This window comes from Puntigrus tetrazona, chromosome 10 (assembly GCF_018831695.1).
Source record: "Puntigrus tetrazona isolate hp1 chromosome 10, ASM1883169v1, whole genome shotgun sequence".
Lineage (NCBI taxonomy): Eukaryota > Metazoa > Chordata > Actinopteri > Cypriniformes > Cyprinidae > Puntigrus > Puntigrus tetrazona.
In genome coordinates, this window is record NC_056708.1 from 2,016,853 (window position 1) to 2,044,352 (window position 27,500).

General features: G+C 38.8%; 2 protein-coding genes across 10 annotated transcripts in view; both read right to left on the minus strand.

Annotated features, from left to right (window-relative positions):
* erbin (erbb2 interacting protein) overlaps positions 1-26,583 on the minus strand; it is a 65,175-nt gene extending 38,592 nt beyond the window's left edge. The window contains exon 1 of one of the 3 annotated variants that reach the window (XM_043250247.1): positions 26,146-26,582. The gene's annotated coding sequence lies outside the window, so the exon portion shown is untranslated. Of the gene's footprint in view, positions 1-26,145 lie in introns of all 3 variants that reach the window. The other 2 variants (XM_043250249.1, XM_043250250.1) reach the window with 2 other exon arrangements.
* A 726-nt stretch (positions 26,584-27,309) lies between these two features.
* nln (neurolysin (metallopeptidase M3 family)) overlaps positions 27,310-27,500 on the minus strand; it is an 11,896-nt gene continuing 11,705 nt past the window's right edge. For all 7 annotated transcript variants that reach the window (XM_043250255.1, XM_043250259.1, XM_043250254.1 and 4 more), the window contains one exon: positions 27,310-27,500. This exon is cut by the window's right edge and continues 365 nt beyond it. The gene's annotated coding sequence lies outside the window, so the exon portion shown is untranslated.

A 27,500-nucleotide genomic window follows, 5' to 3' on the forward strand; every position in this document is an offset into this window, starting at 1 on the left:
AAAGACCATTTTCCCCAAATAGTTTTAGCAATTTTTAGCAAATTAACAGATCTGGGCAAAAGTCATAGACATGAAACAAATGAAGAAAAAAAGCAAGTTTTGCTAAATCAAAAGCATCCCAGAAAGCAGCTAAAGTTAATTAAAATAAGACTTAAAACGTGAAGAGCTGAAGCCCCAATAATATTAAAGTTACTGTTAATTTCAAATAACCTTTTTTAATTTTATTTATTAATTCCAAGTTAGTACTTGAAAGAGGAGTAATGATAAATGGTCTGTTTTTATGGTTTTAGTTTTAGTAATAATCTTGCTGTAATCCTTCCAAACAGTTTGAATGTAAAGTCATACGGGGTAGCTCTGGTGATTTGTATGCTGTATTCTGATGGAAAAGAACACTAGAGACTCCTTGCAGATGCACAGACATCCATCAAACAGCCCTTTTCTGGAAGCAGTGTAAGAAACGCGCACACACACACACACACACACACACACACACACACACACACACACACACACACACACACACACACACACACACACACACACACACACACACACACACACACACACACACACACACACACACACACACGGGGCCCTGGTTCTGTTGGCGAGGTAGTAACAGCCCGTGGAAAGTTTGTGCAGACAGTGATAGCGAACGAGAAGCCGCTGCTCTCCAGGGGCCTGCCCTTATCAGTCATAATAAACACACGCCTGCTGACGTCGCCCTGCGGAGGGAAATGGGCGTGCAAGCAGGTCTGGGGCGGAGGTTCAGCGTTTCCCTTTCAACGCGCTTGTGGACAATGACAGCCAGATCCTGTTGCAATCGACATTAAGGCGTCTACGGAGTGTGTGAGAGCTGCAGGGAAGAGGAACAGAGGACAGACACACACTCCACTTCCAGCGACTCTATTCACACGATTTTGTTTTTTTTTGTTTTTTTACAAAATGCTATTTCTTTTTATTTCAGGCTTTTACTTTCCCCGAGGCATAAACACGGGCATGTGTGATTTGGTACTTCGCAGTGCGTGGGAAAATATGGGTTTACTTCCTATTGGTGCTGACAGCGTCATGTGACGCATGCCATGTGATACAGCCCTCGGAGAGGATGCGACTGTCTCTAAGGAGCACTGCAGCTCAGCAGCCATAGTAATGAACACCACATGGCCTCGGTGTTCAAAAACACACACAGCCCACTGAAGTACATACACACAAGAATGTCAGACACTACCTAGAGACCACACTCTCAGAAAGATACAGCCGAGGAGCTGTAAGGTATGTTTGCAGCTTTTTAACCACTAAATATTACTAACATTTAGGATTTATTTTTTTAATAAATGAATTAAATCACTATGTAGTTTCTAGATAGTCAGTTAGATCTTAGGATAGTTAGCTGCCCTTCAGATTGCCCTTCAGACTCTCACATGATCCTTGGTCTGCAACAAAAATAAGTTACTATGAATATTTTATCACCTATTACTATGATTTATACTGTTTTTCAATTAGAATGATTGCAAATATAGATTTTAAATTAGTTTTGCATGGTGTAAAAACTAAATTATTAGACATGCTTTTTTTTTTTTTTTTTTTTTTTTAAATTGAAGGAAACTGTAGTTCAGAATACAGAAAAATTTAAACGGAAAACGCTGAAAATGAATTAGGAAAAAAAGGAAATAAACTGTATTTATTAAAATAAATAAATAAAATAGATTTTACAGCATCCTAAAATGTGTTTACTATTTTTAATTGCTATTAAAACTAAAAAAAAAAAAAAAAAAAAAAGTTAGATTTAAGATTTAGGCACGTTTTTTGATTAATTCATCCATTTGAAATTAAATCTCTGAATTTGAGAAATATGCAAATGTCCCTTACTTTATAACCCTAACTTAATAAACTGTTGTTCAGTTTTATGTTTTATTATTCCCTTTAACAAGACTTTTGGTTACTTAAAAAAATATTGTCAGGCACAACATTAAAATAAATAAAAAAAACTGACCAAGTTGTAACCAAGGCCCCAGAACTCCCTAGCAACTGCATATCAACAGGTTAAAACACCAACACCAACCATAACAACATCCATTACAACTAGTAATCTAGTTATAAAACAATTCTTTTCACTCATCATACCTTAACTATATTCCGAATGCTTGTCTGTGTGTGTGTGTGTGTGTGTGAGGGGGCAGGAAGGTACAAGAGAGATTTGCCTGCTGGCACAACTTTCACATCAAACAGACCTCCCACAATCTGTCCTCTTTCTTTTGTGCCAGTCCACACAGCTCTCTTTATCCGGAAAATGCCAGCGCGTCGCGCAGCCTTTAACCCTTCGGGTCACCACCGTTGCCATGGCTACAGCTGGCACGACAAGAGAGCGCGGCGGGGCAAAAACAGCGGACGATGTGACAGACACCGCAGAGCAGCTACATTCCACAGCGGCAGCGTGCCTCAAGGTTAGCAGGATCAGATGCAATAAAAAAAAATTAAAATAAAAAACCAAACCAGGTGGGTAACGTTCCAAAGAAAACACCTGTGGGGTAAAATCACACCTAGAGACCGGAGCAGGGCAGCAGGAAATCCTTCACACGCATGCTGGCACTGGGATGAGCGCTCACCCTGGATTTATGTGGAATAAACTACAGGCTTGTAGTTCAAATCTAGAAAAACAATGGGACTTGAGAAGCCAAGAACGGCATTCGCTGAAAACTAAAGATAACAGGCTGCTTTCTTGAGATCAACCAATTTCCCATAAAACCAAAGCTACAAGTAATCAAACGTTTACATAGTGTTCGTATTTTTTAAAACGGTTATAAATAAATAATTAGATCTCATTTTTTTATTTTTGTGAGGCCTACATACATTTGTTTTTGTGTGTGTGTGTGTGTGGTTTTAATAGCCTCAAATTTCCATGTTGTTTCCATACATACAATTTTTGCATTTTTAATCGGACAAAAAAAATAAAAAAACATCTATTCTCTGAAATGTAGGTCAGGAAAGCATGCAAAATATCTGGATTCATGCCACATGAGAGAATCATGTGAGCCAAAGTTCATCTGTACAGCACATTTCACGCATACCGCATGTTTCCGTTCGCCTTTCATCATATTACTCGAAGTATTTATATTTTTCGCTTTTTTCTGTTCTGAATGCTTGTCATTTTTAACGGGTTTGCGGTGGAGAGAGGGGAACTAAGAACGCGTTTGTAGTGTTTGTCATTGGCTAATTTACCCGAGTGTGTTTTACGCTATTCCTGAATAACAATATTACTAATACACCAATACACCGCTCATGCACACGTAGGGTGCAGTCAGGATTAACCTACTTTCTGGAAAATTCAGTAATTAACGAAATCATTACTTTCAACCAAACAAGAAAACAAAAGCCTATCTGGGTGAACGCTACCGTCATTGCTTGCTACTAGGGGGTGTTGCAATAATCTGCTAATGGAAAACAACCACGATATGGAAAGAGTCCTGATATACACATAGCATACTATATTAAGCAATTCAGTGCCAGTAACTACGTGTTTGACTCCAACGCAGAAAGTTTAGCTACTGCACCTTAACACTACTTGCCAGCTGTCATGAAACTAAAAGATGACGAGCCTGACAACTCAGCATATAGATACTACTGCCACTCGAAATCATGTCAGTGGAGATGACGGCGTAAAAAGAGACGCTTGTGCAGTCAGATAGTGAAAAACAGAGTATGCAGGAAGTGCTGATCAACAATAAGTTATTTTTACAAACGTATGGAAGCTTATTCCACGAATGAACAATTGTGTGACATAGACTTTTCTAGCAATTCTTACATTTTTCTAATAATTATAAAATGCATTTGCGATTGCAAAAAAAAAAAAAAAAAAAAAAAAAAGTTTTTCGTACGACTGCAACTTTTTCCATACGACAGTTCGGTCTTCATATAGCTCTTAATTGCACTTTAAAGCCTTAGAATTATGAGATTATGACATTGTACGTTTATATCTGGCAATATCTCCCGCGAGTTTACATTATGCAACCGTTACATTTTAACGGTTTAAATATTGCAATTGTGAATCTGCATTCATTCCGAGATATAAAAAAAATATCAAGAGTTATGCGATGTAAACCCGGCAGAACAAAAAGTCTGAACTGGGAGAAAAATTTTAATTTCCTGCTTGATTTTTTTAATCCGTGCTGAAAACGCGCTGCTACACAAGCTCTCTCTTTTAGCTCTCTCAACAATTTTATTTTGAGTGCAATTTATTGGCCAACAATAAAAAAAAAAATCTATTCATCTAGTTAGATGAATTTGAATGACAGCTTTATTTATAAACATCAAAAATTCCTGTAGATTAGGGCTGCACGACGGTTACAAATATCATAATTGTCGATTATTACCTTGAAATTTGAATTGCAATTATGAATTACTATGTTTATACCATAGCTGGAAACAACCACATGCCATATTTTTAGATGAAAATAAACAAGCTGAAATATGTATTTTCTATAGTATTAAGCCTCAAATGTGAACTATACATCAGATTAATTTCTTCTTGCGTAGTATTATAATGCTATACTAAATAAATGGATTTTGAATGATTAATTGCCCCTTTTATGCATTTATGGCGTCTGTAATTGATTAATTGCGCAGCCCTACTGTAGATGTAGTGATTTTATTTCTGCACAAGTGCCTTAAAAGCGACATGTTAAGTCTGAATATGCAGAAGCGTGACAGATTTTAGGTAATGGTTTAAATTTGCTCCGTTCCTCAAATACACCTGCATGAACACACATAGTCGAGCTCAGTATCTCCACAGACTTTCTGCCCGTAGTTTGGGCGACCCAGCTGAGACTTCGGCGCGGCTCTAAAGAAGAAGATCAAGGCAAACGATTCGGTGTGAATCAGAGGTTCTCGGTGGCCGCGGGCCGCTCTATGGGAACTCGCTGACCCATTTCACGCAGCTCCGTGGACCGGCTCCGGCGACCAATTAGACAATGGTCGCATTTTCAATACAAAAGCGGTTTGGCTTTCTTTCTCCCCTCCCCCCGCCTGCGGTTATCAGAGACTCTGTGCTCACAACAGGAAGAGCTCGTCTGCAGTTTCTCCGAAGCATAGCACCATTGCCATCTCGGAGCCTGCGTAATGTTAAACAGAGCGTGCAGCAGACGCATCGCCAAGAAACTAGCCTGTCTGCGGCTGCTGACGTATACAGTACTCGGCAAGAAGGAAACGTTCTCGGATCCTGTCGTACAGATCTACGGGCGGACGGTGCACCGCGCGTCAGATCTGAGAAGAAATTCACCATTCTGACAGTGCTAAAGATATTTATAGGATCTGGGTTTGGGTAACACTTCGACGCGGTAGCGGTTTTTGATCCGAACCGAAGGAATGCTGGGGCGACGCGCATGAAAAATAGGCCATGTTTGGAGGGAAGAGAAAAAGCGAGAGAGGAAAAACACAGAAAACATCAAGCATAACCCTGAGAATATGCAGTCTGGAGGGAAGGACTGAAAATAGCAGGATGGCGCGAGAGCCGATGATCTGAAGTTTAGTTACAGCTCTTTGGAAATCTGTATCACTTGGCACAGTAATGTAGGGCAAGTTCTGCTTGAGTACTGTAATACCGCGGGAGTTGAGTCTGGAGTGTAAATAGAAACTAACAGATCTCCCACTTGTTCTACGTGGCGTGCAATATGTTATTTATATTGGAAGAGTGCGATTTTGGTATAAATCAATAAAGGTTCAATAAAAACCAACAACCAATAAAACTTAAGAAGTGAGTTCGTTTGGTTCGAACAGCGTTTTGAATAAAACTTTTTAATTCAATTATCTTCTGAAGCTGCTTATTAGTCATCTACGGTATTAAAGGCAAAACTGTGTTATTGAGCCATTCCTAGTCTACAGGCTGAATAACAGGAGAAAAAAAAAAGAATACCATTAGCATGCTGCATCAAATGTCTGGATTTCTCTGTTTGTGTGTCATACTGAAATGAGTGCGCTTTAAAAGAACTGAACGGCCTACGACTCCATCGTTGGCCAGCAAAATCTAACAGTTTATTAGCAGCTGGCTGAAGATAGACATTATCTAGCTCAAAGTTTAGGCACAATACAAAAAGATTCTCTCACAATGCAGGTGAAAAACTTAAAAACAGGGTGGTCAGAATGGTTCACTAGATGTCAAGCGGGTCAATGCCGAAGAAACCGAAACGATCAGAGCGATTCCTGACGTTTTCATTTGGACAAGTGACTTCTACATGTTAAGTTAATGAAAATTACATTATGAAAGTACAGTTGGATGAATTAAATGGGTTGACTAGTCATCCAACTAGTCAGGTACAGAATAGTTTGATCAGTTTATAAGCACTTTAAAAAACAGACTGTCTGATTTATTCCATAATTTTTCAAATCAACAATTTGCATTTGATAAACAGTTTAAATTGTGCAAATGTACGTATATTCAACGGCACTTTTTCTGTTGACCTAACCGAACCATTGGTTTCCAGCATGCTTTGCATGAGACTTAATGAGAAGATGCTTGTTTTTGAACAACATGAGGGAAAAAAGACGACTTGGCAGTGTTTGATGTTCAATTAAGCAGGCTTTCAGAGTTGAGCTTTTGCTTAAATTAAAGCCAGTACAGAAAATATACTAAAGGAGCATGCAATAATAGCATTTATCATTGAAGTGAAAAATACATATGCACTTAATATAAACAGATTCTATCAGGGAACCATTTAAAATCACTTTGCAACTTACTTAACTGGGTCAGTTACGTATTTCCATGATGTTGACGTAACTGATTCAACTAATTATATGTTTTAGAGGGAGTTCTTAAATGGAATGAATTTAAAGATGTGAATTCTGTACATTAACATGCTTGCTAAATCTGCTCAGAGAATATACATCTCCAAATGCATACAACATTTTTAAATCCAGTTCAAAACATTTGCAAATTCGATCCGGAGTGAGACTGAAGATTGAAGATTTAAGGTTTGAGTGCATGCATGATTAAGAAATAAATCTGATGCGCATAAACCTAAATCAACCTACTTGGTTAGATAGACGGTCTTAAGGAAATATATTTATTGGTCTGTAAGCTTTTTTTTTTAAAGAAGTGAATACTCCAAAATAATCCAGAAAAATTTACGTTTCCACAAATTATAAAGCAGCATAGCTGTTTGATAAGGAATGTTTAAATTAGGCTATTTCTGACCGATCATGTGACACTGAGATCTGGAGTAAGTCTGTAAATAAGTCAGTTTTTAATTTTTGGCTTGAACTGCTCCATCAAAAAGGTTTAGTTTTGCGAGCTGCTTTGTAACACAGGATGAGTGCTGTAATCATCTCGTTCTTATCTGGCCTGTTCTCGGGCGGCTCTAACACGTGTCCGGGCGTACAGCAGGGGTCAGTGGGTCAGGTGTCAGGTTCATTGGCTGAGGAGTACATGTGTCCAGCCCGGAGGTGAGAGGTCACATGTGAGCAGCAGGAAGGCTTGGGTGTTTGTTTCATTCGGTCACCGGCTGACGAGCGCATCTCCTCTATCTCCAGCTGACACCGCAGGGGCCGAGGCCTTTCTCAATAATTCAACGGCCCAGATCGCTTCAGAGACGCCCAGTTTACCGGCGGGATGGGGAAGACTGTGGATTCCTCAGTGTACGAAGTAAACTTGGGAAAGGGTGAAGCCAAGATATAAAAGAGGTGAAAAAACACTGGTATCGGTGACAAAAGCAGCTCGACCGGTTAGTCCAGTTCTGCTCCACTGTTTTGGTTTTGGTTCTCACCGTGCTGTTCAATGCACAGTGGTCTCGCGGCAGTGAGGCAAACAAAACCGCCATTGTCCTGTTCTGAACTAAGGGCGGGTAATCTGATCTCGCTCGATGAGCTGCGCCTGTGCCGCATCGCCTACATTGCGGTCTTATCGTGTATAGAATCGACCTTCGCCCTTGGCCAACGACTTGCTAGCTGGTTCATTTGCAATAATTTATACTGTAGTGTTGAAAGTAAGGCAAAATGCCGATATAAGCGCTGATGACGATTTTCTTGGCACGTGTTTTGATATTCTCTCTGACTACCAAAGTCTGTATTCTTCTGCCAGCAATGCATAAAAAAAAAGATGCTAAAACTAGGTAACCCATTTTTAAAGGGTTGGTTCAGGCAGGTATAAAAAGGGCAGTTTGCACAACAGTCCAATCTCTAAATTGATTTGGAGCACGTCGAGTACAACAGCAATAGACATGAAAATTCAATAAATAATTCAGTTACGCCACTATAAAAAACCTCACCAGCTGAGCAAAACAGTCCATTACTCCAACTGTAGTTTATTTACATTAGCCATAAATCTGACACACTAAAAAAATCACGCTTCAATCAAAGCATGTGCAGTCACAGGCATGTATAACGGTTATTTTTTTCAGTGATTTTGAAAGCTCATTGGTTTAACACAGACGTGATACTATATATATTGTATTTTAAGAACGTAAGGGCGAAGCTAAAGGGTGGTGTTAGGCACGGTGTCTCATCATTCTGTTCGTGACCGTCCCTTAAACCCCTCATGTCCATCTCGGCATCATCTGACCAGTGCAGGAGATTGAAGAGACCGCACATCACCACAAAACCCCTCGGTCTCTGTCCCTAAATGTCAGTTTCAGCTTCTACATCCACATCAGCTGCACAAAAAGATAAAAATCACTGACATCATAACTATTCTCCATCTCCAAGCAGCACATGCCAGTGTTTAGTTACTGAATAAATCTGCTGTTTTTAACAAATCGATTAGGCCAATGATTCAGTGATTCATTCATAAAGCCAGACCTTGGCAGTCGTATGGTAATTAAAATATTTCTTTCTAAAACAACTTTTTGTAAATGTTTCTGACTCGATGCATTTCTTGTTAAACACCATAATATAAAAGGATCTATTCATGTGAAATTTCACCGCTCAATTTATTTTACATTAAATCTATTTTTAATCAGCACATGTTAATTAGATCAAATATATATGTGGCGTTTAAATGAAAAAAGAAAAGAATTTAACAGTAGTTAAGTATAGTTTTGTTTTCATTTTTTTAAGATGTAAAGAACATGGACTAGAACTTACTTCTGCCTGAACCAAATACATTATGAAGAAAGCAGAGACTGGAAACGCATTATACGTTGTGTGTACTGGATCTAGGCAAATTCTACTGCAGCAAAATGGATTTTTAATGCTTTAATACTAATCGTGAGCTGTCCTGGAGGCACATGATTCACATACGTTGTTTCTGTGCACAATTCATTAAAACAAGCTGAATGAAAGTGTGAAGTCAAGTGAACTTTGCAACCACAGCTTGTGCAAAAAAACTGCAAAAATAAAAATCCAGCAGTGTCATTAAATCATTTCACCAAAACCTCTTACAGCAGCCTGACCGTGGTCGTAATGCCAGGGCGGAAACTTTTCCTTCCTGTGAGTAAACGCTGCTGTTGAGCACCTTTGTCAGTGCAGAGGAGAAGCAGCACGAGCTCATTAAAAGTCCTGCGCTTGCATTTAGTGGCAGATATCTGACCACTATCCCGCATGGCCTTATCAATTATGAGTGAGCTGCTGTTTTTAGACGTGCAATCCTCTCACCTCTCTCTCTCAAACACACTCAGGCAGGGAATCGGAGCCAAAAGACGCCCCGCATTAAACTGGCGTCAGCTGCTGAGCTTTTAATTAAATATGAGATTAGCTGAAAATGTGGAAAAACACTGAAAAACAAATGCCTCTGGGTCCTGTTCATACGGCAGCAGGAAATTCATGTTTCAGCAACAGCATGAGCATCCATTTGATCCTGTAAATGGGAAGTCAAGGAGCTTGTTATGATGCCCCGGTGGAGCTGAAGAGCCCAGACAAAGTATGGGAGGAAGGAGAGAGGGGAAAAAAAATAAATAAATACAATTTTTTATGTTTCTACAAAAACATGAAGCAGCACTGTTTTCCACACTTTCAGTGATCAGAAATGTTCCTGCGGCAGCAAATCAGCATACTAAATCGATTTCTAAAGAATCACTAAATAACTAATAGTAACGATGCTGAAAATTCAGCTTTGATCACAGGAATAAATTAGATTTTGCACTAATATACTCATATAAACACATTTTAAATTGCAATAATTTTTCACCATTACAACATTTTTGATGCAATAAATGCAGCCATGATGAGCATTAAATAACATTTAAAAAAAAGCCTCTTTGTACACACACACACACACACACACACACACACACAGTCAGATGAACTGAGCATCCGAGATGCATTTGATCAATTCACAATTTTCCGTCAAGTGTGAGCATGAGTAATGTTTGTGTGTGTGTGTGTGTGTGTGTGGGAGCTTCAGATACTAAATATGACGGCGCATCAATACTGAGGCTCTTAGAAGTGCATATGAAGTTTTCTTCAGGCTCGAGGTGATAGCGTGAGCTGTAGGCGTTGAGTTGACCTCTGTGCATACAGGCGCCTGGAGCGCTTCCCAGACACACACTCTCAGTGTGTAGTAGCTTGTGTGGGACTTACTACTGCGCCCTATTCATTGTTAAAAGGATAGTGAATGGAAAAGAGCTCCACTGTAGAAAGTCAACTAGTTTGGGATGGCATGAGGCGGCACAAATCTTTACTTTTCTGACAGAACTCTACTTTTGTAAACGTCTGACCCTTGTGCGGACACCGAGCGTCACTCGTCACTCCCTCCAAACAAACAACACGCGTCAAAGCAATACGACGAAATCTGCCACCGAGCTTCTCATGCCGTATCTTCATGTCCATCTCTGATAGAAGCGCAGCAGAACAGAGAAAAACACTTCACTTCCTCTTGTGCAGTAACCGCCACAGACACATTCAGGTCAGCATATCATCTTCATGTAAATTAACCACTGACTGAAGATTATCTAGTACATTCATTTTACTACATATTCCACGTAAATTCAACAGACGAATGCGTGAATCAGGAGAGAAATACGCATGGGTCAGGTACTGTTTACGAAAGAAAGCAGTCCAGAACGGACTTTCACCGGAGGAAGCATTGCTGTGAGTTATGGACTGGTATCTTGGCCAACGTCTGGTGGACTGATATCTAAAGTCAAACGTCTGGTGAAATCAGAGAGCTCTATAGCCAGCAGCACAACTGAAATGTTCCCAGCTCCAGAAATACAGTAAATACATCGGTGGCTCAACTTCAGTTTTACAACCCTAGGAGAAAACAATAACAATTTAGCATTTTACTTGAGAATGCATGTGATGAAATCAGCGTTGTTTCCGTACAGGAAGAAAGCATGTGCATGAACGTAATAAGCACTGCTTACTCTTAGGGGAAAGAAGAGTATGCTTGGTGTCACTCTCTAAAATGGTGGAAGAAGTAACCCGAGGGGAAAAGAACGGTCGAGTACATTATGTTATTTCTGTTTTATTTGCACAAAAAAGTATCAAAACCGAAGTTGAGCCACTGATGTCACATGGACTGATGTGTTTACGATGTTTCTGGAGCTGGGATCATTTCAGTTATCAAAAATATCTTAATTTGTGTTCCGAAGATGAATGAACGGTCTTACGGCTTTGTAACGACATGATTGATTAATGACAGAATTTTCATTATTGGGTGAACTAACTCTTTATGGTAGCCCAGTGTCTTACGAGCTTTCTTACTTTTGACTTCACAAGATGTTAACTGATGGACTGGAGTGGATCTCTTTGATGCTTTTATCAGCTGTTTGGACTCATTCCCTGCAGAGAATCCGCTGGTGAGCAAGTTCTTCAACAAAACGTGTGCATATCTTGGTGTTTGAGCATGCAAAACTGATCTCATCGATGCTGTGGTGTGGATACTAGCGTGTTTGCGATGGCCTCTAGGGTATTTTAGGTGGCTGCCTCAAGTCAAAAGAGCCCACCCACAAGTCTGTATGATATTCTGGTCTGCCAGCGTAAGCCTATGGGATTTGTGGCTCGTTTATTACTGGAAGGACAGAGATAACGATGTCACCCCTCATAAATCTGTATTTAAATGGGCTCATTAGTACAGGCATCAAGCCTCATTTCTATCTACAGCGTGTCTTTTAAGTGTGTGTGATCGGTTTTATCCGCTGAGGTTAAGTGACCCTCAGCAATCGAGATGAAAATGCTTCCTTGTTATATCATGTATTCGTTTTAAAAAATTAATGAATAAATAAAAAACCACATGCCCCATTTCACTCTCATGGCTAAATATAGACACAGGCCTTGCAGCGTCTGCAAACATTTGGGAAGTGGGAACTTTTGTTTTTCACATCATCTTTAGTTCACGTCAAGAACAAACCCCCCAAAAAATAAATAAATAAAATGTAAAAAAATGTATATTGAACTATAAGATCAGACCTCTGCGCTGTAATGCACAAAACAGGGTTTTACAGATCCCTGGAGGTCCATGAGGATCTCAAGTTCATGAAAATGGTTTAGAATTATTACAATCATAAACATGTCAAATTACAATTAAACATAAAAATAATAATAATAATAATAATAATAATAATCCAAAATTGATAACTAAGATAGGAAATTATTATTTTTAATAACCATTTAAAAATTACTTACTAAAACAAAAAAACTAAAATAAAATTAATAAAAAACACCGACTTAAAATGAAATCTAAATCTGTTTGTTAATTAAATTTGTTGAATTTGTTAAATTAAAAGAAACTAAAACTTTAAAAACCTGAAAAAGCAAGCATTTAAATACAAATAAAAATAAATCACTTACTAAATATTTTAAAACAATAAAATAGTAATTTGAAATGCGTTTCAAACAAAAACTAAATCAACTCACTAAAAAAATAAAATAAACAACTATTAAAATGTTCCATTTAATTCTTTAAAAATAAGAAAATCAAAAATCAGCAACTAAAAAGTAGATCAAAATACAGTGATATTAAATATTTAAACACAATCCAAATAAGTTGCTTAGTAAAAAATCACTCAATTATAGTCAAAGTAAAATAAATCATTTTAAACTAAAAATAATAAAAAATTCATCATGTGACCATTAACCAACATCACTTTTTAAAGAATTAAAATTTGAACTTATGAACTCAGTAATTACAGAGTAACAACAACAACAACAAAAAACCACTAAACAAATATGCAGTTTAGAGCTGCTTTACACATTTATCTGGAGTGTGAGGACAGCTGAACACCGGATGCTATTGCTGCAAGGAGACATGTTATGATAAAGGAAGTGAGAATAACAGCAGCTTTGGAGCGATGGACGAACCCTTTAACATTTATACTGAAACCAAAGGTAAAGAAGCCTGGGCCATGAGGCCAAACACCAGACACCTCACGTGTAAATCTAAGAGTAAACTGATCTCAGGGATCCACTAGCTAGTCAACTAACATCTACTAAATATTAGAATTATAAATTAATAGAAGTTCTAGAAGAAAGTGTTTATCTCAGCTGTGTGTGGACAACACAACGTGACAAAAAACAGCACTGACTGCTGGAACAAGTAGAGTGCTAGTGGAAGCAAGGAGCTTTGGTCACCCTTCAACAGTGAGATCTGCACACTGTAAGCACAGGATGATTAGCAGAGGAAAACCAGAAGTGGCTACTGGCTGCGCTGAGGAACGTCTCTGGCCCGAGCACCATAAACAGTTTCATACCGCGAGCGGAGCTGCTTTCATCCTCAGCTTTCCAATACAAAGCTACAGCGACAAAACAACGGTCCTAAAACGTTCAGGACAATGCTATACAGTTAATATAATATCATATAATATTTATGCTTATTGAGCAGCATATTAAAATGATTTCTGAAGACTGGATGATACGGAAAATACAATTTTTACTCACAGGAATAAACTGCATTTAAAAATATATGACGACAACACAATAGTCATTTTATATTGAAATCATTTCGAAATTGTACCGTTTTATTTTTGATCGAATTAATGCAGCCTTGGTGAGTACAACTGACTTAGAAATAAATGTAAAAAATAAATAAATAAAACTACTGATCAGCATTGCGCATGCCGTGTTTGATACTTCATATGAAAAAAATATTAATGATGCTTACTGTTGAATAAAGCGTGAAAACGGCATTATTTTACAAGCGGACAACTGCAGGCTATTGGATCCGGTAAATGAACCGAGGAGGTACCGGAGGTGCGCCGATAATAATCTATCCGTAACGGGACAGTCTGCAGCTGCGCTAAACAACTCGACATTAAATCTGTCTAGTTAATATTCAACAGCGCCGAGCACCCTGCTATGGAAAAATAGTATCAGAGTACAGCCTGAGCCATAACAGGGCTTCAAAACGTCGTGAAGACAGCCATCTCCCAAAACACAGATACATTCACACCTGTGATAACAGCCAAGGCTTTTACTGGAGGCCTGCACTGCTACTAAGTGACAAGGAAATGCTACCGATAACAACAAAGCAGCCTTTTCTAACATTTGGAAGCAAAATCGGATTTAATTTTGGCACTTCAGAAGACCATTTTAGTGCATTTCTGTCATTCCTGAAGCACAAAGTAGTATCTAATTTCATGTTCCACGGAAAGAGAGTCATAGAGTTTGGAAAGAAAGAGGGGTGAGCGGAGGATGACAGAACCGCTTTTTGAGATTTACTTCATGAAAGTAACAGCATTATTTGAAACAGCTGAGCGTTATGCGGTAGCCTGGCTGCAGTTTTGTGTTTGATGAAAACAGCATATGCTCATGCGTTCTGTGTCTTTCGGAGGATCTTATCTAAGCCGCCCACACTGGCAGGAATGAGGAGGTTGACATCATCCGCTCCAACTCCATCCCAAGATAAAACAGACCCTCTTCCTCCATCGGCAGCATTCCCTTCATGAAAACAATGACATTTTCACGGCCTGATCATTAAAACGTGAAACTCAAAAATTGAATCCGAGATGCTGATGAGTTTGCTTCTTCATGCCAACATGCAGCGTTACATTAGTTTCTCTCACATGACTCCACCGCAGTGAATGGGTGCCGTCAGAATGAGAGTCCAAACGGTTGCCAAATAGTTTGTTTATAGCGGTTTTGAACCGAAGAGCGCTTAATCTGTGCATATTATGGTCAAGTGGCTTTTTCACTCAAGAAAGCAGCATTATGAACTCGTACTTCTGTCTGAAGCACCATTTAAAAAGAAAAAAAAAAGCTTTCCTCTCATTAAACTACGTAATAGAGTGGTGTGGATTATTGTGAGGTTTTATCAGCTGTTTGGACTAGCGTTCTATGCTACATCTCCAAATATGTCCACATTATGAAAAAAAAAGAAAAAAAAAAGAACTACATCTTGGATCAAAGGTGGTTCCATTATTCTTGAAAATGTATGTTTTTGCTAATTTTGTGTACAAACTGTACAAAATTAATTTGCATTGTCGCACTTCGCTGATCAAAAGTGACAGTAAAGACATTTATAATGTTTCAGACTTTTATTTGCAATAAATGGTTTTCTTTTGAACTTTCTTTTTTGTAAATGTTGACTAAAAAAAGAATTCAATCATTCAGTGATGCTTCATTTGCTCTAATCAAACCGTGGTCGGGATCTGGTTTCTCTGGAAACACTGTATACAAAGCAGTGCTCCGCTCACAAACGAGGATTTATCAGACATTACATGCAAGATGAAACGAAAATGACATCCAAAATTTTCTGAAGACGGTCAGTTTCCTTCAGAAAAACAGCGATATAAAAACACACGAACGGGTTTCAATTTTGCTCGTGTTTATCCAAAGAAAGTCAAAGGTTTTTGAAAAATTTATCTTTTTGTCGCGTGCCGACACAAATAAATCAATGCATGGAAAACACCGGTACATCTCAAACACCCTGCTCTTTAGTCATCAACCATTGAAAAGCCATCAATAACATCCATGATGCAAACAACGTGTCAGAAATCTGAAACTCAACGCCTTCGTAAGGAAAATATCAGACTGAAGAAAAGAGCAAAACGAGACTGGCACAGTGATCTTAGCTACAGCGTTCCCTTGCCTTTGGAAAGCGCTGTGTTTGCCAAATCCGGCCACAGAGGGTGTCTCTCAGCCTGCTGACTGTATGCGGGTAACACGTCTACCATCTGCCTGGATCTGCTGCATAAAGACCTACAGCAGGAGTCTGGAAGACGAACGGATGTACAAAATGGTGGTGTAGCGCAAACAGGCAAGCAAAAGTCAATGCCAGCAAGAGAATTTGGAAAAGAGCAACAACATATTGCAATACTAACGACTCCATCCAAATAATCTCATTCCCAAGAGACAAGTGTCTGTTGTGTTCATTAACCAATACATGAATTTGAATATTGTCTATTATTTATCAACAACATTTATGTTGCGTTCCCATTTATTCCTGGTAAATCTTACAGATGGGTGCCAGCACACTACTCCAATTTGTTAATGCAAAATCAAAGTCATATACTTGGACGACCTACAGGGTTCAGTGCGACGCTGGGCACGTGTGTGTACATTTAAATGTCTTTGTCTCTTAGATGTTTTCTCTGCAAGCAGCGCCACGCTGGAATACAATAATCAGTCACATGGAACAGAATAACAATAACTACAACACGCAGTCATTTCAAAATCAACTCCCTGCACATTATTTCCTTCTATGTATAACACTTGTTTTTGTGTTATGTTAATGCAGTAGTACAGCCCAGAACTGACTCCTCTTTTGTGTCTTATTGCGCTATGATTTAAAAGTACTCAAGTATTCAAAATGCGATAAACAACTGTATACAGCGTGTTCTGTGCGCACAGTGCACACACAGATCAGTGTCCCAGGCAATGCATGAGCCTCATATTAATTTCTGCATCTTCTTGTGCTCGAACGGACAAATACAGGCTGAAAGTAATAATTAAAAGTAAATCAATTTGAATGCGAAAGGACAGATTAAATGGAAATAAGCCTGTTCTTTCTACGGAACATGTAGTTATTTCAATTAAAAATGAGATAAATGCAATGCAATATAAATGCACAAGTAATATAAATCTAAAAAGGCTAAAATCGATCGTATCAATCTGGTCAGTATTAGTCCATCACTAAAACACGTCTTCAATAACAAGATTAAATCATTCAATATAAGCATAACTTCCCACTAAACCTACACTGCAAATACAAGACTGTGTCTCTCTCATATCCACAGCGTTATTTAAGCCAGATCTCGAGGAAAAGTGAGGCATGCGCTGTTGCGTTACTCATAGCAGTTATTGTTTTGATTACAGACACTGTCATCGATCCAAAATACTTGAGGGAAGCAGAAGTCGAGTTAACTGCAGCGGTGACATACTTCTAATGTCTGAGGTCCAGAGAAGTGGTTTTAATGACCACAGAGAGGGCAAAGGTCAAGGCAGCCCTGCAGCTCCGGGCCTGGGAACCACTGCTCCGCAAGAGACTTGTCTTCACGGCTGGCTTCGTCTCTGCTTTGTAACGTCTCGCGTCTCCATCAGATGATAGCGATACGTCTCCTACCAACAGTGCTCCGGGGACACGCGCTGCGGCTGTGGTTAAACACTTGTTTTTCTAAGAGCCTGCTTGATAGGTCGTGAGAAATGCTGGCAGAATGGATCTGGAACGAGGAAGGAAAAAAATCGTGGAAATGTCTGACGTTCGTTTGTGAGTTACAGAGTAGCCAGAAGCAGAACTGTAATCGCGCCGTTTCTCTCACCCTGGAAATACAAGCCATCGCTGACGATGCAAACGCTGACCAAAGAAAACACAATCCACCAACACGCTCATTCTTTCAGCGGTGTGATCTGAACTCGTGATAATGGACATTACCGTACAATACGGACTGTAATGGCAGTTCATTTCTGAATATGCATCGACTGACAAAGCTGATCGATGGCTATGCAAACAAATCAATACATACTGCATTTATGTCCTCTCAACTGATGACTGAGCGCAAGTCATTCATAACAGCCGCTATAAGTAGAAATTGATTTCGGGCACGTCTCAATTCAGGAGTTGCATTATTAACAAGCAATACATCGTTTTTAAAAGTCTGTAAAACATATCCTATACAACTGGTAATGTCAAAATTCGGAGACCGGGAACGCACGCTTGTTTTGAATGTAGCTTTTGCTGACAGCACCAAGTCCAGGCAATGAGCCGCATTAAGATAATAATCATGCACGGTAAATAAACAGCCTTTATCCTCTCGCTGTCAGGTTATGATGATCATTCTTTATTACACTCATGGTTCAAAGACAACACAAAGATAAGGTCAATCAGGTGTTTTCAGGGCACAGAGTAAGAAGGATAAAACTATGCATAACATTTCTGATAGCAGAAGGCCAGCAAGGCTAAACAGTTCAACCATTATTGTAATATTACATACAATACAGTGTTAAACTACATATCTTAGCTTTTTCTATGCTGCTTGTATTTTCTGGAGCGTGACAATTCTATTTGTTTTCCATCCAAGAAAGAAAATCATATGGGTTTGAACAGAAGGAGAGTAAAAGATGACAGATTTTCCAGTGTTTCAAACTAAAAATCAGCAAATATTTGAACCCAATGAAACGTTTCAATATCTTCACGTTAGACAAGCAGCTAAAATCTAATAACAAACATTTGTGAACGTTATTATTTACAAAATTCAAATCAACCACCCGCCCACTTTTAATTTTGTTTATGAAGTGCCACATACAGAGGAACGTATTAGGACTCCCTGCTGAAAGCACAGCTACTGTGTGCATCAAACAGGAAACGGAACTTCTAAATCAGTCTCTACGCAAATCTAGAGCTAAGCACCACAGGTTAGATTGAGTCGAACTTCAAAGTGAAACAAAAGAGTTCTGTGCACATTTCTGCTGCTCATACCGAAACACGGTGTGATATGCAACATACAAGCACGGTCATGGTTCTTGAAGAAGCGCAGCTGTGAAGGAGGAAGGACTGAAACTGCAGCGATTGGTCCGTCTGACAGTCATTTACTTCTGCTCTAATTCCTCCGGGGTCCTTTTATCAGCCTCCTGTGCGTTAAAGATTTACTGTCAGTACACACACACACACACACACACACACACACACACACACACACACACACACACACACACACACACACACACACACACACACACACACAGGATCTGTATCCGGATCACTGTGCCGAACCCTCGAGAAGTTACAATGTGCTACGCAATATATCTGACTTGCATCTTATTATACTACCTAAGAATGCAGCAACGTGGCTTTACAACTGGTTTTGCAATCGTCTTTGCTCAAAGATCTCGCTGCACGGGAGTTTTGAAATTTGATTAACAAACAGGACAAAATGAGCATCACGTCACTGACCCACATAGGTGTGAGATAAAGACAGAAAGCCGGAAACCCAACCAGTGTTTTCACACGCGGAAACAAACCTTAGCGCAAACCACAAAGCCCCTTTCATCAGAGGAAAACGCTCATGCCGCTCAATCTTAAATCCGTGTTTACAGTCATAAAAGTGAGATTGTCACATTAGCTTTTATTTGCTTGTGTTGTACGGCTTTGAAAGAGGCTGACGATAAGCAGGATTTGAGTTTGATGCTAAAGCAGCCACGCGGGAGGGAAAAAGAGAGGCAGATGCTGGGGTAAGTGGGTCACAGAGACAGGCGTATCGTCGGAGTAAAGCTGTCGGCACAGATGTGAGATTTGCCGGACAGACTCAAATGTCAAATGTTACACAAACTGATGTCGCCCAGTAAATGCTACGGGCCTCCCGCAGTATAAACATCCATTCAGCAGGTCTGTAAGCAGAGCGAGCGGCGAAAAACGGCTTCCACACAGCGGTTTTCTACGAATCAATGGCGATAAAATATGACTGGCTCAAAAGAAGGACATTTGGCAACTTTGAGATCTAAATATAACCGTTTGCAGGCACGAATCTGGCTTTGAAGGATTTAAGGAGGTTCACTCAACAACAAGAACTGCCATCATTTACTCGCGATCGTGCCAACAAAAGATGTTCTAGCTGCTTTTTTTTTTTTAATACAACAAAAGTGACATATAAAGTCGAGCTGCAAAAATTAGCACCATAAAAGGAAATACTTATGGTCTATATTTCACGTCTCAAAGTCATGTGGTAATTTTGTTCAGTTCTTTAAATAAACCCTAAATCTTCTCTTAACCTCTAAAAACTGGCCTAAACACAGACGAGAACCAATGGCATCTGGCATGGCGGACCAATTATATATTTAATGTAACTAGGGATGCTCCGATCCGATGTTTGTATCGGGTATCAACATCAATATTGAATAAATTTGTTGATCAGCTATCGGAGACAGTTGGCTATGTTTTGTATATTTAAATGATGGCGGTGGCTTAATAACAAAAAAAGGGATGCATTTACAATTAACCTATTTACATTTGACACTAAACTGATTACAAAGCACCATAACTGGAAATTAATGTGTGCAATGTTTGTATGAAGACAGAAAACGTAACATTACTTTTTAAACGATTGAGTCTCAGGTAACAGAATCAGTATCAAAAGCAAAAAAATGAAGCATCCCTAAACGTAATGCACATGAGAAGATAAACTACGGTTCAAAAGTTTGGGGTAAGTAAGATTGTCATACTGAAAGTCAATAATACTTTTATTCAGCAAGGATGCATTCTATTGATCAAAAAGCAACAATAAAGAAATGTTAGCAAAAAATTTGTACGCGTCAAGGAATTTTTGATCTTTTAAGCAGCAAAAGCTGTCAAATCAGCATTTCTTGAAGGATCATGTGACGATAAAGACTAGAGTGATGATAATGAAGATTCAGCTTTGATCAAAGGAATAAATTATATATTAACATTATAACAGAAAAGAGATTTTACATGGTAACAATATCGCTATATTTTTGCCTAATAAATGAGCGTTGATGAGCGTAAGAAACAATGAACAGTAAGACTAGTCTTGGATTTTTTTTAAAGCTTAATAGCACACATAAACAACGACTTTCATTGAAAGGGACGAAACGTAAGTTTGGGGGAAAAACATGAATAAATGACAATTACACTTTTGCATTTAAAAAGACAATAAATGCATTTAATGCCGTGTTTTTAACATTGGCACTTGCACATCATTAGCCATTTCCACAGCCGATCTCATCAAACCCCCTCAGCGCTGATGATGAACGACACGCCAGAGGTGCAAACAGAAAAATCACACTCGCGTCGGTTGGGACTCCAAACAAACTTGATGAATACAAATTACACGTCTGACCTAAAAAGTGTACATCTGGCCATTTCTTTCTGCCCTCCCTCTGATTTAATAATGATATGTTTTGTGTGAAACTGTTTCTAAGCACCAGCCACAACAACATCTGCCTGAAATCTGTGCGTGTGCCACACACACACACACACACACACGGCCATACTATAACTAATTCACACATCACTTCAGGCAAATCTTTTCAATACAGAGTGCGAGTTATCCAAGGCCAGAAATTACACAAGTACGCAAAGTGTTTGGCCAAGAAATCGCAAGCACATGGCCTCGCTGTACGAAAACAGCTGACAACGTAAGAGAATGCTTGGCCATGACTTCAAATGTGTTCCTCTGAACAGAAATGGCAGCCTTGAGCTCTACTCTAAAAGGTAAGCAAAGACTTGCGTAATGGTTTGCTGTAGATTTTTCTGAAAGAAATGACGTGGCTCATATACATACAAGCAAATTCATTCTTTGTGTGGAAGTGTTTAGAGCGGGAGAAATAGAGGTTTCCCTGGAGACGGCTGTACAAAATCAGCTCTCCAACGCTGCTTTACCATCAGGGATATAACATGAAGTTAAATACTTTAGCAAAATCTATTTGTGACAATCATTGTTGATATTGTGGTGGGCCATTACATGCATTGCGTTTCAAACATCAACAACCTGTTATTTCTGCTAGCTAAACTTTACATAACCGATTTTCATTTTCTGTAAAACGGTAACGCACAGAAACCACGTCCAGGGTATTAACGATCACTGAAACCGTGTTCTGAATGAAATGTTGTATACGAGAGACGCGAGTCATTTACGAAGCAAAGCCGATTCACAGAGCAATCACACGATGCTTAGTGCAGGAATAAAGCCTATGGCACAGCAGAAGAGTCTGTGAACGTGCAGAAACCCTCACCGCACACACGCCTGATTTAATGGAAACATTCCACAGCACTTACACGTACAGTATCTCCGTCTCACACTCACACCAGTGAAACATATCTAGAAGCTCAGTCTAAATATTTTCTCTAGTAACACACACATTTCAGAAGAGGAAGAGAGATGGGTTACATGGAAGACACAATAAATCGCATTTTGGCGCGAGTCTGACTCGAGCGCTTTATTTTCCATTGTTGAAATCTTTGTCATTTGATCTGAATCTATTGAGCTCAACATGCTGACTAAAGCCATACAAAACATTCCACAAATGATTCTTTTGGAAAATTCAATCGAACTGATTCATTACTGTAAGACAGAAGCTTGTTTCCTGTGAGGTGGGTGGGTGATGACGATAGAAAGTCACACGTGGTATCACAGGGTAAAACATTACAAGGCACTCTCAGGTAATTCAAAGTAAAGCTAATTACATAACCCAAAAAAAGCATGGTAATACCACAGTACAGGTCAATAAGTCGGGTCACGGCACTTGTTTGTGTAAATGATATGAGAGACTGTCTGCATAGCAAAAAACACAAGATAAATATTTTCAGATCTGATCAGAAGAGCTTTTTTAACAAGTATGTTAACATACACAGCTAATTTAACAGTAGCATGAACATTTATTACACTTTATGGTCACCGGTCAACCAATTAATCGTTTAACATTAACAATTAGCAACATATTTGTTTCATGTTTGCTCAAGTAAATTAAACATGAAGGCTCTCTGTATACTTCATGGTTAACATTACCTGCTGAAATATGTCACCAGCATTTTATTATTCAACTCCAAAAATAAGCAGCTGAAGTGCTGCAGGGAGAACACTTTTTGGATGATGACTCAGATAAACGAGTGTATCATGTGTAGAGCAGCAGTATGAATAGCAGCCCATCTTTGACGAGATCTCAAAGTGATTTCTGGTGTTGTCTGTACAGTAATGCATCAGCGTGCTGGCAGTGGCCCAGATGAATTCAGCGATCATCTCAGGATCTACTTCAGGCTGTGTACGCAAACTCACATAATACTTTCATTCATTTTTTTTTTTTCCATTTGAATGTGTCTTTTAATGATCCATTACATTTTTTGTAATTAAAATGCATGTCTAATGAATGGAAATAATTAATAATCAAAAATTATTTTACAAAAATGACATTATTAGGGGCACTATGATTTTTTTTTCTCTGTTTATAACTTCATTTATAACCTAAACGTGGTAATCAAACAAAGGCATAATACACATTTTATGTAAAATGTTTTAAATGCTTTTTTAAATGCATTAGAAAATGCATTATGAAACTATTAACCTAATGTAGTGTGGTATACTGTTTTCTGTTATAATTAAGCATTGCATACTTACTGAGTTGTGGTTATTATATCAGGGAAAAACAATATATTTTTGTGCACAAACTCCTGCCAGAGTGAAAACAGGAGATGTTCTCAGAAGGAAGAAATCACTTCTGGTTCATTTGTCACACTGCAAAAGGAAGGTCATGTGGAGTGCATTGCATTGTGGGATACGGTATTTTGCACAGCCTGCTCAATATGGCTATTGTGACTGCCTGCATTAGAGAGATTCTTGCCAAACCCGTGAAATAATGAACACCCAGGCACAAGAAACAAATGAAACTTTTTGTTTGAAAGTGATGTTCTGGTTTTATATTAGATTTAGATTAGATCTGTTTTTTGAATAAAGAGCCATCTGAGCTCCGCGTTTGTTATTCTTTATTTAGACGAGAAAGTTCTTCAGTTTGCATTTCTAACACACCTGCCTTGGAATCACTGACTAAGCGTCCAGCAGAAAAGAGCACAGCGTTTCAGCTCAGGTCTGTTAAATAACCCAATCCTTGCTCAAAACAATCCGGCGTAACCCACAGACAAACCCTGAACTGAATTGCTCCTGATTAAAGTTCACTCTCGCCAGATCTGTTCAAATCAGTTTGTTACTGGATGAGGAAAACAGGGATTAGCCATAGGGGAGATGAGCCGAGCAAGTGGCAATAATCTCCCTGAAGCCATCTCATCCTATTAGCTCCATTTATCACCTGCTAAAACAATCTGCTGGACCAACAGCAATCAAACCAGAACCCTGTTGATATCTGGGGTGAAATCGATAGAAATGCCCATAGGAACCAAAAACCACAAAGGAGCTCTCTTATATCTTAACCGTTTCTGCTCGACAGAAGGTACCTTTACTTCCTCCTGAGAGCCCACTGCAAAGTTCCCACATTTTTCATCCAGTGTATGTCAATTAATTTCACAATCATTCACAATAACTGCTCAAACGATTTTTTCAAAATAATATGTAATGTAAATAGAAAGAGAGCATTTTTCCTTTTCTTTTTTTTGAAAATCTGATGTGAAATTGCTAAATGATTTTTTTATTATAGAATTTTTCATGTTTATTATTATTATTATTGGTATTATTATTATTATATTTTATAACACACACACACACATATATACATATATATATATGTATATATATATATATATATATATATATATATATATATATATATATATATATATATATATATATATATATATATATATTTTTTTTTTTTTTTTTTTTTTTTTATTATAACAACTGCTATTTTAAAACACTATTTTCCAGGTCTCTATATCACATTTTTTGTAATTCTCTCATACGTTCAGGTTTCAGTTTTCTCAGTGTCTCAAATTTTGCTTATTTGCCAAGATCCTCTGCAAAATCAAACGGCAGCTATTTTGCGAAATCATTCAAAATGAACAACATTTCTCCCGCAATCGTTGTATACAAGGTTTTAGCAGAAATTTCTATAGAAAGTGAAAAATACAACAACACAGGAACGATAACTAAAAGTCATTCTTTTTTAAGAAAACACGATTTAAGCTTTTCAAAATGTAATGCGTAATTCAATCTTAACCGCCGTTTCTTAATTTCTCTATGCTATGTAACAGTTCAACCATTTTTGACTGTAAATTGTTTGTACCATATTTTTTCCCGGTGTACATTTACTCACTGAAATCACCGGATTTGGCTCAGAAAATTCAGCAGAGCAACAATAAAACCTATTCGCACGATCTAATGAACTGTTTATAGCTTGAATGATGTCCTACATATACATAATTCTTTCAAGGCGATACGTCATTAAAAAAAAGAAAACTATGAGAGCTATGAGAGAGAGCATGCTATGAGCAATAACAGTTCCTATGGGTAGTTTCTGATTGCATTTCTCAGCATCCCATGACAGTGGACGCAATACACCCATTCATTTCTTTACCATGAGTTTGAATGGGGCCTAAAACGAGAAGAAACCCAGAGCAGAGCGTCAACACACCGTCTGAGGTTTGGGGCAATTGCGGAACTCGTGCGTCCAGACTGATTCACTGGATTTCACCATTACGTTCTCAAAGCCTTTAATAGCACTAATCTGATCACTTAATGATCCGCTCGCTAATTCGCCAGGTATCAACAGAAAAACCCCGTTTTCACCTACAGAACCTGTTCCGAGCAGAAAGTGATTGTGAAACAAAGGCACGGATCGCTTATGAGATGCGATGACAGTCATTTACTCATTAAACACAATATATGAGAGACTGCAGCAGATATGCCTCGTTAACCACACTGTCCTTTCAAAAGCAGACAGAAAAGAAAACAGGATGTCTATGAGAGACGGTGGTTAATGTACTGCACCTGAACGACCAAACCTCGTTTCTGTCAAATTGTTAAGACAACACATTTTATACGTTAATAAAATATTTTTAAAAAGAGACGTTTTCGCGATTGTACGTATGTATACGCGTTTAAACGGAGCACGGTAAACATGCGTCTAACGTTACGTTAGTCAGTCGTGTCTGATATTACACTCGCTTTACTCGCTGTATCGAAAATCCCGCGGGGGTATGAATACGTACGAATTAAAAACAAAGGCAGAATTACGTAAGGCTACAGGAAAACGCTGGATTTAAAGGGAAGGGTGAATAAGAAAGCAAAAAAAACGTCCGCCGCCGTTCTTAGCATGGTCTGGCTAACAGTGAGGAAGACACCAAACACTGAGGCGAGACGCTGAAGGACAAATAAAATGTCTTGTACTCACCTTATACTGAACCTTCCCGTTATTTTCCTTTCATTTACGAGGGCTAAACGCCGTCCGGCTAATCCATGTGGGTTAGTTCACGACTGGAGACACGGAAAAACATCACAAACCCCCCCGAAACGCAGCGCTAGATGCTGGGAAGCCGAAGAAAGCTGCTGCTAGCTGAGCGAGCTAATGCATTCTTCACCTCAGCGCGAGACGGAAAGTTGCCCACAGCTGCTGGGAAGTTTTCTGGCTGATAGAAAACAAAGATGTTTCGACGAAGCGGGAGAATTACAAAAAATAATCCGTATAATAAAAAGAGCGACCGAGAAGGTCGCCGAGAGCATTAATTTACATTGAGACGCGGAGGAGCAGTCACTAAAGTGATGGAGCAGCGAAGCAGCGCTCAAGCACTGGACAGTCTGCACTACAGTTGTGCTAATGATTCAACAGCGAATCGTTCTTCTGATCGGTTCTTTTGAGCGATTCGATCGACCTGATTGCGTGAAATTAGAACGCTTATTAAAACCTACGTAGTTATCGTGATCGGTGTAAATGTATTATTTAAATCATAAACGGCACAACCCGCGTTAAAAAAACACCGTCTAAAATTAAATTGCTATTATATTTTTCTCTTTTTGATTAACAAAACGCTATTACGAACTGTAATATTATTCGCTAATCCTTTAGGTAAAAATACTTGAGAAATTCAACGCATTCGTGAAACACATTTTAATCTCAGTTTGTTTAAATGAATCGTTCGAACGAACCGACTCGCTCAAATGAATCTTACTTCTCAACGCTAGCGCTAAGGGGAAAGCGTCAGGTCCAGTTGGCCTCCATAGAACCCCAAAACAGAGCAACAGCTGATAGGCGTACAGTTTAAACCAATGGAAGCTGTGAGTCCCTGGTAACGACTTATTCTCTCCCAATTGAAGGCAACAGGAGGAAGAGCCTCGATCACGTTTCGGGCGGAAGGCTGGCTGGCTGCATTTCTCTGAGGTTTTGTAATTTCACAGCGGATGAGTTCATTATAGATTTCAAATGTTCTCGTCATGACTTTGCTTTTATGATGGCTTAACAGCACGAGGGAAAAAAAGACAACGTTTGTAACTTTCTCCGTTAGATTAGTATGTGGATGCAGCGAGCTATAATAAAAATAATAAAATATTTCTAACAACGTTTCATGTCTGAAAGCAGTTTTATTTAACAGATAATCGATCAATAACGACAGCTACAATTGAATAATAAAGCGAAAAGGTGATGTTTGTCTCCTCCTAGTGTTCATTTTATACTGCCTGTGACTTTTCAGGACGAGATCTTTTTGTATATAATGGCTGTTGCATATTGCACAAAACGAGAATTTTTCAGTC